The 12,500-nt window shown below is 39.2% G+C and overlaps 1 protein-coding gene across 2 annotated transcripts in view; it reads left to right on the top strand.

The window, feature by feature from the left end:
• LOC143027617 (transmembrane protein 151B-like) overlaps window positions 1-12,500 on the top strand; it is a 457,079-nt gene that overhangs the window by 23,356 nt on the left and 421,223 nt on the right. The gene's annotated exons all lie outside the window — the stretch shown is intronic.

The following is a 12,500-nucleotide window of genomic DNA, read 5'->3' as shown; positions in this document are numbered from 1 at the left end:
AATTCTATTTTTTTCTTGTATCTGTCAGTAGCAGTATATTTCAGATCTTTTTCGTTGTGCTTGCCAATGTCTGCACGTTTCATAAGATGAAAAAATATATATTCATGCAGAAAACCTCGTCAACAAATGAGAAAATGAACTGGTTTGAACCAGATTTGAGGATAATATAATTAGCGTTTGCGGAAATACGCATAACACCAAATATTTATTGTATCGTCTTTACCTATTTTAAATGTTGTAGTCCCTAGGTCACTGATTTGAGAAAAATCTAATTTGTCTTAGTATCAATTTCACATGTTTAATTGTTCTTACCGGGAAAATATATTAGTGATTTTTATTCGATACCAATTTTTCACATACTCAAATCACATGTCACTACACGTTTTTCCAGTGTTGTCACATACAACTGATCCATTTGAGAGTTCTGCCTTGGAATAAACATATTTTCTTCGTATCATATAAAATACAACGTCGTATCTATGTATTGTATATATATATATATATATATATATATATATATATATATATATATATATATATATGACGTAAGTGGAATAGGAAACACATAAGTCTTAGTCTGAGTTTATTCCTGACTAGTTTCGCAGGTATGCTTTTTCAAAGGAATGATGTACAAAATGAACATACCTGCGAAACTAGTCAGAAATAAAGTCAGAATAAGACTCCTGTGTTTCCTACCCCACTTACGTCAACCTATCAAGATGTCTCTACACCAACATATATATATATATATATATATATATATATATATATATATATATATGTGTGTGTGTATATATATATCGGTGATACTTGGGTGTAGATTGGTACAGTCAACCAGTCAGTGAACGATCTATGATTGACCCCTTAAGTGTGAGGGATATGATTGGTAGAATATTATCTTGAGCAAGCTGGAGGAACTTTGCAATAAAGTTTAGGCTTTTGAATAAAACTCAAAGAATTACCAATGTATAATATGAATATATTTTTTGGTAAAAATTCAACAGTTTCTGTTGAGTGGGCAGGTTGTTTTTCAACTCAAAATGGGGTTCTACCTAGCGGCGTGGGTGTTTAAAAAAATTAAAGTGGTAACTAGTTAGACATTTATAGCAGAATCTAACAAAATCAATTCTACTAACCTATCAAAGGGTTTGTGAAATGAAGGAGAAAGGGAAGGAAATGGGGACGGAGATGAAGAAGGAGAGTTGGGAAGGAAAGAGATAGAATTGGAGTGCAAGCTGTGTGGTGGTTGAAGACCAGGAACAGGACAGGCATGAAATGAGAACTTAATTAGGAATGAGAGGAAGAGGAGTTGGAGGATCTGTGTGGCGTAAAGGGAGAGAGAAGAGAGAGAATAGGAAGAGATGGAGACCGGGGAAGGAGATGAAGGAGGGAAGAAAAAGATGGAGAGAAGAGGAAGAGATGGAGACCGGGGAAGGAGATGAAGGAGGGAAGAAAAAGATGGAGAGAAGAGGAAGAGATGGAGACCGGGGAAGGAGATGAAGGAGGGAAGAAAAAGATGGAGAGAAGAGGAAGAGATGGAGACCGGGGAAGGAGATGAAGGAGGGAAGAAAAATATGGAGAAAAGAACGGAAGAGGATTGCATATTGAAGTTGACTCTCAATTGTGTGTTAGAGGTACTCCTTAGTCCTAAGAGATAAAGGATCAGTCTTGCTTATGACATTCGGTCGTTGATAATCTATACAGAATCGATGCAACCCTCCTGGCATAGGTACTAAGGGGAACTGGAGAGAACCAGTCGCTCTGGGAAGGACGTATTGATCCTTGTGGCAGCATGTAATTCAGACCTATCCGAATGAGGTTAGCAGTCCCTAGGGCAGCGTTTCCCAACCTGGGGTGCTAGCAACCCCTGGGGGTGCTGAAATCAATTATAGGAAGTGCTGGGAAGTGATGCACACGAAAATCACATTGATTACCTAGTTGTTCATATTTTACTTTTTTCTATGCTATTTTATTTTTCTAGGGTGTTCTTATTTCTTCTACAAACAATATTGTCAATTTGTTTCAGTTCTAAGGAATCAAGAAAATAAATCATTAAACAGTACACTTCACTGGCTTTTATCCTTCTAATAAGAAGACAGGGGTGCTGGAATGCTTAGACATGAAAAAGGGGGTGCTATGGTCGGAAAAGGTTGGAAAACGCTAGTCTAGGGTGCCGTGGTAGTGGGGGGGGGGGCAGTTCCAAAGGCTTATGGTATCCTACGTCGGGTATTTTAGAAACTCGTCTAATACCAGGGAAAGAGGTTTTGAGTCTTCTGCTCCTGCATATCTGGAGAGGTGAGCAAGTTTGTTGTCCCCACGTTCCAGTGGCTTCCAGCAACGAAGAACTTCTGCTCCACATTACCTGAGGCCACTCCACAAAATGCGCGTGGTTGGCCATACACTTATGACTTATTATTGGTAATAAGGAATAAAATTACACTTATATGGCACAGGCGATATGTTCTTGTCCTTCTTCCCGGAGTAAACATAAGAACATGAGAACATAAGAATGAAAGAGACTGCAAGAGACCATAAGGCCTACACTAGGCAGCTCCATATCCATCACCACCTGTCATCCCCATTCATAAAGTCGTCTAACCGTTTCTTAAAACAACTGATAATTTCAGCGCTCACTACATGGTTACTAAGTCTATTCCATTCGTTGACCACCCTATTAGTAAACCAATTCTTGCCTATTTCCTTCTTAAATCTAAATTTGTCCAGTTTAAATTCATTACTGAGAATCCTGCCCTGTTGTTTTAGTATGATAACCTTTTTTGCAAAGGGGTAGCATGCCGACAGAAGACCTTTTAGTCCATAACTAGGTCGGATACAAAAAAAAAGAAAAGAAAAAAAAAGGCTAAAAATTATAGCAATATAAATAATAATAAATGGAATAAATGAATAGTAAACAAACAATGTCGTTACGCGGCCCAACGCTATATCCTCAGGTCCAAAGCCTTTCTCTCGGGATGTTTTGTTCTTCCAGCTGCTTATCCCCCCGCTCCCCAACAACATATTTTTCAAAACCACGTCCTCACTATCTTCAGCTTCAGAAGTATCTAGAGTTCATGACCAAACAGCAAACCAAAACTGGAGGTTACGTGTTCTTTTTGTTTGTTTGCAAATGCCAAATTTGACAGACTCTTATTCTAGTATCTGTCAACATTATCTTATTTTTGGTTGTACTTCACTTCACTCCACCGGATCTTGAACCTCATGTAGATTCTGGTCCACCAACAGCAAGCCTCTCCATGTCCTTCGGTCCTGTGCTGCTTCCATCCAGGTTGCTTTATTTATTCTTCTTCTGTCCATCTCCTCATCCACACCATCCATCCATCTCATTCGAGGTCTCCCTCTGGGTTTTCTTCCAGGCATTCTACCCATCATAACTCGTTTTGGAATTCTATGGTCCTCCATACGCGATTTTTGGCTGTAACAAAAGTAAAAAACAATAATCATAATAATAATAATGATGATAATGTTAATTTTGATAATGGTAGTGGTAGCGATGATGATGATGACGACGACGACGACAACGACAATAACGACAACGACAACGACAACGACAACGACAGCGACAACGATAACGATAACGATACCGCATAGTCAAGGGTGGGTCTAACTATCGCTAGAGTTTAATAATTACCTCTGCACTTCTATTCGTTACCGTCCTAACAATGAAACCTAATGCTCTGTTAACTTTATTCCTGGCGCTAATGCACTGTTTCCTGGTTTTAAAGTCCGGACTCACTAGAACTCCCAAGTCTCTCTCGCACTCAGTTTTCTCGAAAAGCGTGTCGTGTTATCTAAGCTGTATCTATTTTTGGGGTTGTGTAGCCCTACGCTTAACACGCTACACTTAGAAATATTGAAGCTCATTTGCCATTTCACCAACCATGTGAACAATTTGTTAAGATCATCCTGCATAATCTCTGCGTCGTTTCCTGACCTAATTAGGTGTCACTATTTATCCTATGGTCTAATTCGTTTATGTACATAATGAACAACAAGGGACCCAAAACCGAGCCCTGGGGGACCACACTATTAACATTGCCCCTAGATTTTACTCCATTTATGGTGACCCGCTGTTTTCTGTTACTAATCCAAGCTCTAATCCATTCTAACACTTTTCAACCTATGCCATGGGCTTTAATTTTATTTAGTAGTGTCTGGTGTGGCACCTTTTCGAGCGCTTTGCTAAAGTCAAGGTAAATAACATCGTAACTATTATTGTTATCTGACGCCTTATATACTTTAATGTAAAGGGATAGAAGATTAGTTACACATAACTTACCCTTGGAGAAACCATGCTGTGAATCACGAATTGAATTATGTCTTTCGATGTGTTCTCTGAGTCTATTTACTATTACTAATTCAAGCATTTTTCCTATAACCGATGTCAAACTGATTGGACAGTAGTTGCATATAGACGATCTATCCCCATTCTTAAAAACAGGAACAACGTTTGCCTGCCTCTAAGCAATAGGCACAAAACCAATGTCTACCGATTTATTAAATATTTCAGTTAAGTGGTCGCAGATTTAAAATTTACACTCCGAATTCTCGGAAAAAATTCGTCTGGACCCGGGGATTTTGTAGGTTTAAGTCTTTTAATCTGCTTGACTACTTCTTCTTTACTGATATTGATATTAGATAGACTACTTTCTTCATCCCCTCTGAAAATCGGATATCAGTCAGGTACTTTATCTAACCTCTCATTAGTAAACACCGATAGAAAATAATTGTTAAACTCCTCACTCATTTTTTCTTCCGATTCTTTATTCTTTGTTCTATAGAGAAGAAAGAAATTCTTTGGGTTGAATCTTGTCTGACTGGCAACCTTAATTTCACAATTACGTTTCGCTGTACGTGTGTTCTTTTTAACTAGCTTTGTCATTTTGTTATATCTTGATCTAAGGTGTGATTCCCTGTTTTTTACTTTTACGTAAAGTCCTCTTTTCATTCCGATCTCATGTTTCAATCTGTCCGTCATCCATTTGGGAGTATTACTATTTTTCCGTATTGAACTCAGGTGGATAAATGTATTTTGTGTATTAATAATTAGATCAGTTAGATTGTTATACATTTCATCCAAATTGCTGACTTGTCTGCTGAGCCCCCGCCCCCAAGTGACCTGACTCAAGGTATGCATATTACCCTCCGTGATCCGACCCCTGATCATGACCTGACCCCTGGTCAAGTGCCGAGACCTGACCCCGTTGACAATGACCGAAACGTCCGTAAAGTCCGTATAACATTTCATATTCAATTTCAAATAGGTTTTTATATTGTCAAAGTTTGCTCTCCTGAAGTCTGGTACTTGAACGTTATTTGTACTTTTTGATTCTTCCTAAATAATATTAAATCTTATTTCTTGATGATCGCTAGAGCCTAGACTATCTCCCACTTTTACGTTACTCATTAGGTGCTCATTATTAGTTAAAACTAAGTCCAGAGTATTTTCTCCCCTCGTAGGATCGGTAATCACTTGTTTTAGGAAATTATCCTGCACCACATCTCATTTTTTTTTTCGTTTCCTGATCTCCTATTAAAGTTTCCCAGTCAATGTTTCTATAATTAGAATCTCCCATGATCACAACGTTTTTGTACTGGGATGCTCTGTGAATTTCATGAATCAGGGGATCAGTCTGTTCAATGCTGATGTTATGAGGTCTATACAAGACGCCAATAATAACTTTCTTATTCTTGCCTATAATCTCTACCAAATAGATTCCGTACAGTCCTCTTCCTTAATAGAATTGTTGATAATACAGTTTATTGTATTTTTAACGAAAAGTGCTACACATCCCCCACTCCTGCCAACCCTATCCCTGTGAAAAGACTTGTACCCTTCTATTTCGATTTCTGGAAGGAAATGTTTATCAGCCATGTTGATCCAGGATTCAGTAATAGCCATAATATCAAAATTCTCTACGCATGCTTTATCTCGTAGCAAATCAATTCTATTAATCATGCTTCTGCTATTTGTATAGTAAACTTTAAGTATATCTTCCCTCCACCTGCTTTGGTGATTCTTTTCACAGTCCCTTTCTAAGTTGTTTCTATTGCCTAAACTATATTTCGATACTTCCCCTGTCTAATCCCACGTAATCTACCCGAAAAAAACCCTGTAGGATGCCTACTTCTCGCTTAAGGGATTCAGCAAGGAGTCGAAATCCTCTGGGCGACAAGTGCACCCCGTCCCTTGTATATAGATGATTCTTACCGTAAAAGCGGTCCCAGTGGTCGACAAATGCCCATCCATTGGCCTTACAATGTTTTGCTAGCCTAAAATTAATTGCAATAGCCCTGGAATGCCACATGCTTCCAACTCTACGCCTCGGAAGGATTCAACATACAACAGGAACACCTCCCTTATTTCTAATCTAATCTTGCGCATCCCGGAACCGCGCAAAAAATTCCTCACTCCCTAACTTACCTATATAATTGCCCCCGGCATTTAAGCAAACTACAGGGTCCGTACCTTCCACTACTGAACACTCTTCAATCCTATTTCTAACATCTCCTATCCCCGATCCGGGGAAACACACCTGCATCCTATGTTTCCTATCTTTATCGCAGAAAGCCCTGTCTAAGTACCTCACTTGACTGTCTCCTACAACCATAATCTTACCTGTGGGCAGGGATTCAGCGTCTGCCCTTCCCTTCTTCTCTTGAATTTAATTTGTTTCTTCTTCCTGCAGATTCGCTAGAGCTTGAAACGAGTTCTTGCAATTGAGCGGGGCTGGTGAGGACTTTTTTCCAATTTTCCTCGTCTTATTAGTCACCGTTTTCCATCCAGGCTCATGGCTAGTTTTGTCTTCCGTATTTTGGGCATCGAGCGGAGAACTCGATTCTCCTCTTTAAGGCACTTTACAGCATCCTCCAAGGCTTCAATTCTACAAAATAGAGATTGTACTTCATCGGCGCTGAACTCGGTAACACAACCACTCGCCATATCACTAATTGAAGCAGCTACCCGGTTGACATGTCCTGAGTGACGACTACTACTCAACTGACGACTACTGCTCAACTCTGACGACTATCGCGACCATGGCGATGACGATGACCATGACGATAACGATGACCATGATCATGACAATGATGATAATGATAATGATAACGATAATAATAATAATTTCTATACCACCTGTTTTTGTCCCTCTAAGGGAACAACCGCAGGGCCGTAACTAAATTTCCTAAAATGTCGACTGCATATTAAATATGCAGCTAATACTCCAGCACAGGAAATGATACGAAAAATGCAACGAACATTACTAGTACTGCTATTAAGAGTTATCATAGTTGTTATAAGGTGAGAAAAAGAAAACCATGATCGAGCTCAGTGGGGTGCCCATTGGCCGGAAGCCCAATTTCCGGCGCCCTATCTTAGCCGCGTTAGCGGGCGGAGGAGACTCTTTATCTGCACAATACTGCCCCTTTATTGGCAGCCCAATTTCCGCATTCTTATTGAATCCTGGCCAGTAGAAGTTCAATAACGTGGATTATTTTCTTTTGTAGTTCTCTATTGAGTAGTTAATAGGACAAGAATATAATTTATTTGAAAGCTCAGACACTGGATATAAGATGGGGCTTATTATATATATATTTTTTTTGTACAGATAAGGGGGCATTAGGTTTGAGGTGGTGGAGGAAGTAGATTTTGGAGAGATAGGAAGAAGGAGATGAGGTAGAAAAGGAGAGGAAGTTCAAGAGTAAAGTGAAGAGAAGGATAAGGGAAAGTTCCGGATAGGAATTTTATAACTAATTTCCGAGTTATTATATTCAGTTTCGAGGTTGTCCTTGAGCTGAGAGAGGTCATACGAACTTGAAAAGTCACTGTTACTTAAGTGTGACACCTTGCTTTCGTTACTCGATAAAAAAAATGGACTTATTTTTGGTTTTAGATTAGAAAACATCTGTAAAGGCCAAGATAAGAGAAGTATACACTCAAAAATGACCACTTGATCCAGAGACTGGGACACCGATTGTCTACCCTGCTCATTCAGTTACTTTTGTTTTTAGATTAGAAAACATTTGTGAAGACCGAGATAAGAGAAGTATACACTCGAAAATGCCCACCTGGACGATGTCCAGAGACTCAAACACTGATTGTCTACCCTGCTCATAAGATCATCTGTGAAAGAGTTGCGTTGTGTGTTGAACCAATGAAAAACGTTCGTGTGATGTGGTTGAGTCAATTATACCAAATCTACCAAAGGATATTGGGAATTGATTTGGTGTCTGTCTGAGAGTTGCCTGGATGGCTTTGAAATTTATCTCGACATATTTGTAGGAATATAATCACCGGATTTACTGAGGCTGCAGATAAGCTCACTTAACTTTTTCTTATCAAGATTCATTTGCAGAAAAAAAAATTCTATTACGAGTATTTGATAAAACGCTTGGGTATGTAAATATGTAATGCATTCGTTATGGAGAAGTTGTTACAAGTATAGCCGGGTTTCATTTGGTATATGACGACTGATCAAACGAAGGCTAGAAAATTTAATAGGTTTCCAGAGAAATATTAATTTAGTCACGTCCATCATCCATACTTGCCTGTCTCTTTTTTCCACTATGATGTTTTTTGTTATAATTTCTTTTTGTATTTCGCTTTATTATATCTATATCAAGTGTATCTTGAGTGAGAACAAGACAGAAAATCATTCAACTTAATAAGCGTATTCATACCTGAAAATTTATTGTCATTTTGGGTTAAATGAAAGACAAAGGAAACAGGTGGTAAACATGAATGTCGTCAGGTCCAGACAGGCCCTTCGAAACCTGACTCCGGTGGTTAATCGAGCCATATGCCGAATCTTAAACTTTCTAAAATGACCGAAAATGAACCATTCATACACACTCACATTTTTCTTTCAGACTACGGAAACAGGTGCTAAAACAGGTGTAGTCAGATGAGACGAGCGTAGGAGCACGAACACTGTTGCGAAACTTTCTGGAAAAGGAAAATCTAGAAGACCGTAGCAGTGAAGGCATATCGGCTATTCAAATAACCAAAGGTTGTGTTGGCTCTGTGGGGAACAGGATCAAGGTATCCATAATGAGTCAAGGCACCTGGTTCATTTGGATTTGTCAGACCTTGTATCGGTCGATTCTTCGGTGGAGATGGTTATTGGGCAGAAGGGAGGCTCGGGTTTATACATGACGTCAGTTATAGTTAAAGTGGCTGAATCAGTAATAGCTAATAGAATCAGAGATCATATCGAGAGACATAATTTGAGTCGTGATTTTCATAATGGGTTCACCAAGGGTAAGCCATGTGAAGCTAATCTTCTATCTTTTTACACTAATGTCTACAAGGCGTCAGATAACAATGATAGTTCTGATGTTATTTACTTTGACGCTAGCAAAGCGTTCGATAAGGTGCCCCACCAGAGACTACCAATTAAATTTAAAGTCCATGATATAGGAGGAAAAGTGTTTGAATAGATTAGATCATGGATCAGTGACAGAAAACAGCGGGTCACCGTAAATGGTGTAAAATCCAATTGGGGGATTATTTCTGGTGGAGTTCCCTAGGGCTTGGTTTTGGGTCCCTTATTGTTCATTATGTTTATAAACGACTTGGCTAATGGGGTTAGTAGTGATATAAGTTTGTTGACGACACTAAAATAGGACGCCAAATTAGGTCAGAAGAAGACGCCGAGATACTGTAGGAAGATCTTAAATTGTCCACATGATCGGTGGAATGGCAAATGGACTTCAATATCTCAAAGTGCAGTGTGTTAAACGTAGGGTTACACAATCCAGAAAGCAGGTATACCTTAGATAACATCTTTTTAGAGAAAACTGATCGCGTGAGAGACTTTGGAATTCTAGTGAGTCCTAATCTTAAATTCAGGAAACAGTGCATTTGCGCCAGGAATAGCTAATGGAGAATTAAGTTTCATTGCTAAGACCATTATGAATAAAAGTAAACAGGTAGTTATCAAACTCTATTTGGCTTTAGTTAGACCCACCCTTGACTATGCGGTACAGTTTTTGGTCTCTGTTCTATTGAATGGATATAAATTCACTAGAATCATTACAGAGGAGAATGATAAAAAATACATGGTCTCAGGAATTTACTTTACGAAGGCATTCTTATGTACCTTGATTTACACTTTCTGGAAAGAGGCAGTGTGCGGGGTGATCAATAGAGGTATTAAAATTAAGCAAGGGTTTTAATATGGGGGATGCAAAAATGGTCACCATATTAAGATAACAGGGCAGAACTCGTAGTGATGGATTTATATTGGACAGAATTAGATTTAAGAGGAACATGGGAAAGAACTGGTTTATCAACAGAGTGACCAATGACTGGAATAAACTTAGTAACCATATAGGGAGGGTTGAAACTATTGGTTTTAAGAATAGATTAGACAACTTTATGGATGAGGATGATAGGTGGTGATGGACATGGAACTGCCTAGTGTAGGCCTTAAGGTCTCTTACGGTCTCCTTCATTCTTATTTCTCATGTTCTTATGTAAAGTTGATCTGTGTTTTTTCATTTAGGTATATTTCTTTTCCTTACTTTGTCCTTTTTTTTTTTTTTACTATTTCCCTGTTTATGTATCTAACCATCTATTCATCTATCTACCCATCTACTATCTATATGCAAAAAGGTTTCTTACCCCTAATAAGGGAGGTATCCAACCAGGACATGCATCCACCCTCACCCACCCCACCCTTTCTTTCTTTCTTTCTTCCTTTCTTTCTGTGACATAGCACTAGTACAGTCTTTATTCGTAGACGCTGTGCTAATGTTTAAACAATATCACAGATACAAAAATGTTGCTAAAAACACTTGTCTCACAGGACTGGGACAGTGGCTGACATTTCCCTTCAGATGACGACAGGTGCTCCAACCAACAATCAATGGCTCTGAAAGAAAAACGCCAACCACTTACGAAGCAAAAGTACACACAGACACATTTATCCCCACTGGAGGTAATAGAGATAATGTTAGTGTTACTGCAATTGCTGGGGTCTACGGTGGAGTGAATGATGATGGTGTGAGCTTGTGGCAGGTAAAAAGAGGGATGATAAGAGTTCTTCCATGCCAGATTGGGAGAGTATTAGAGGGGCAGAGAAAAACTTAAGATCGATTTCTGGCAGCAAGACGTCACAAGGTCGCTTCAATCCTCCTCCTCCTCCTCTTACTCCCTTGCATCTTTTACTTCCTCCCCCTCTTCCTCCGCCTCAGTACCACTGGTTCCATCTCCCCCGGAGGATAAGACCCTGCCTTACCTCAGGGGTCGTGACCCCAGGAGCAACAGATGGTCGGGCACATGTGAGTCTCGATCTGATTGTACCCTCCACCTCCACCTGAACCACCTTTCCTCAGACTATCAAAGGAGACAGACGTCATAGCAACCTTTATTAACTCCTTCGAGGAAAGAGGTGAATGGATTGTCCTGACTGAAGCCAGAATTGAAAAACGAGTACCATTTGGAATTAATGTAAATTATATATGACCTACTTCCTGCTGAGAGGCTGACCCAGGTGCGGGAGGGGTAAACAATATGAAATTGTAATGAGAGTAGCACTCCTAGGAGATCCATTTCATTAAGCAAATCTAATGAACCTGTGGTTTTAATCCACCTTATTATTGGATGAATATCGCTCGAGCTTTTGGATTAGTAATAATGCAACTGCCTAACGTTCCTCTCCTTCAACGATTAGAAGACGCCACAACAATAATTGAAGATTTTTTCTATACGTAGTCAAGTAGTTTGTACAACATCTCTCTTGATGGCGCAATGGGCTAAGTCACTAACACTTGTCACGTGCTAGCCCAGGTTCGAGTCCTTAGCCGTACCACGTTTCGATTTCTGTATGTTAGCCTCATCGCGTCTCCCTCGATGTTGATGGCTTAGAATTAAAGTGTATTGTGGTTGATAAAAATGTATAGTCAAGTAGATTTGAGCGCTTTATGAACAATACCCAGAAAGCTAGATGCAAGTACTAATTAGTTGTTTTTAGACTACTTTGCATGTCTTTCTACAAGGCAAGAATTGGAATTCAAAACACACCGTAAACATGAAATAATGTCATGACTCATAACATCTATACATGCATCAAAGGTTTCTTCCCTTTACGAATGAAAAGTGGTAACCTTACTTACCCACAACAACCCATTCAATCTCCTTTTAAATCTCAATACCTCGGGGACAAAGGGTTGTTTTTTTCTGTTACACTGCTTTTACACACCTTGATATTTCCTTTATGAAAAACACTCAATCTTTTACTTCCCCTACTCTCTCTCTCCTGCTATACTCCGTATATCTCTCGGTTTTGTATGGCATTTATCCTATTTTTTTTTGTCTTACACAACTCATTGACTCGTAACAACTCTTTGGCTCCTTTCTCCTTTTCCTCTACCTTGCAACCACTCTTGATGTTCCCTCCACCACATGATGATCAGACATTCCTCCGTTCTCTCATCCAGATCTCTTCTAATTCTCCTTTTGGGCACCTCTACATAATTCA

This window comes from Oratosquilla oratoria, chromosome 8 (assembly GCF_046742065.1).
Source record: "Oratosquilla oratoria isolate Oo_2021 chromosome 8, ASM4674206v1, whole genome shotgun sequence".
In the NCBI taxonomy this organism is placed as follows: Eukaryota; Metazoa; Arthropoda; class Malacostraca; order Stomatopoda; family Squillidae; genus Oratosquilla; species Oratosquilla oratoria.
Note: the sequence above shows the minus strand (reverse complement) of the source record. Positions and strands in the feature narration are given on the sequence as shown.